Below are 1,711 nucleotides of genomic sequence, written 5' to 3'. Positions count from 1 at the left end.
TTTACTGCGCATAATCTTCATCTTCCTTTTCCACTATCGCTACCGGCCTCTCAATATAATTCAGGAGCTCATCGAACTGAATATCATCAAATGTGTCCATTGCCTCATCGTACAATACACACTTCCGCAACTGCGGAACATGGAAAGTGCTGTGAATCTTGCTGAGCTCACTCGGCAAATCGAATCGGTAGACCACTATGCCTACCTTGACGATCACACAGAACGAACCAATATATCGGGGGGCCAATTTCCCCCTCTTCCTGAAGCGTATCACACCCTTCTAGGGTGAGACCTTCAACAGCACCATATCACCGACCTGAAATTCCAACTCCGATCAGCGTCGGTCGACATAGCTCTTCTGCCTACTCTGAGTTGTCTACAGTCACTATCTGATCTGGTGTATAAGCTTCGTGGTTTGAAGGACTACCTCAGTCATTCCCATGTCTCTGTGACCAACCTCCCCCTAATAAAATAGGGTACGACACCTCTGGCTATTGTTATAGGAAAACTCCACAAGAGGTAGGTAGGAATCCTAACTCACCGAAATCTATGACACAAGCCCCCCGCAACATATCCTCAAGTTTCTACATGGTCCGCTCACTCAGACCGTCGGTATGCGGATGATAAGCAGTGCTGAAATGTAGCCTCGTGCCCAGTCCCTCGTGGAACTTCTGTCAGAATCTGGTAGTGAATCGAACATCTCAGTTTGAAACAATTGAGACCAGAATCCCATGACGAGCAACAATCTCCCGAACATACACATCGGCCAACTTTTCGGCTGAACAGCTCTCTCGGATTGCCAAAAAGTGGGTACTCTTGGTCAATCGATCCAAGATGACCCATATGGCATTAAAACCCTTGGCAGTCTCCGGTAACGTGGTGATAAAATCCTTGGTGATCTATTCGAACTTCGTACAACTTTTGGGTTATATTTTCCTAACAGACTTAAAACAAATCGTTTGTGCGAAAGGAACTTAAGGGAAAAATATGTTTATGTTTCTTCTTATAGTGCTTATAAAAACAAATTTTTTGTTCTCCCTCACACTTGCAGAATCTGTTTTCAGAAATCGTTTTCTAATATATTTTTCTGTTTTTCCTGGTTTTCTGTTTACATGTATTTAACTGTTTAAGTTTATTGCATCCATAATCTGTTACTGTTTTCATAAATAGTTTTCTAAAACAGTTTTTCAAATTCTTTCTTTTGCCTTCACAACTTTTCAGAACTTGTTTTCTGTAAATAGACAATACTTAATAATTTAATTGTCATTGCAATTTAATCATTAATAGTTTATATTTGCTTCCTCTTGTAGCATGACTACTAGTGAAAGTTCTCGACCACCAAAGCCTAATGGTACTCCTAATGCTCAAGGAGCTCCAATGATGACCATGCCGGTCAATCATGCTGAGAAACCTGAGAAATTCTTTGGATTGAACTATAAGAGATGGCAACAAAATATGCTCTTCTATCTTATCACATTGAATCTTGCTAGATTCTTAACTAAATAGGCTCCTCGAATGCCCGAAGGAGAAGGAGATGTGCAAGCTTTAACTACTATTGATGCTTGGAAACATTCTGATTTCCTGTGTAGGAATTGTGTGCTAAATGGTCTTGTTGATTCACTTTATAATGTGTATTGTGTAACAAAGACAACCAAAGAACTATGGGACTCATTGGACACAAAGTATAAAACTGAAGATGTCGGGACAAAGA

The sequence above is a fragment of the Lactuca serriola genome, chromosome 9 (assembly GCF_051521515.1).
Source record: "Lactuca serriola cultivar US96UC23 chromosome 9, Lser_US96UC23_V15, whole genome shotgun sequence".
NCBI classification, from domain to species: Eukaryota; Viridiplantae; Streptophyta; class Magnoliopsida; order Asterales; family Asteraceae; genus Lactuca; species Lactuca serriola.
This window is presented reverse-complemented; position numbering follows the sequence as displayed.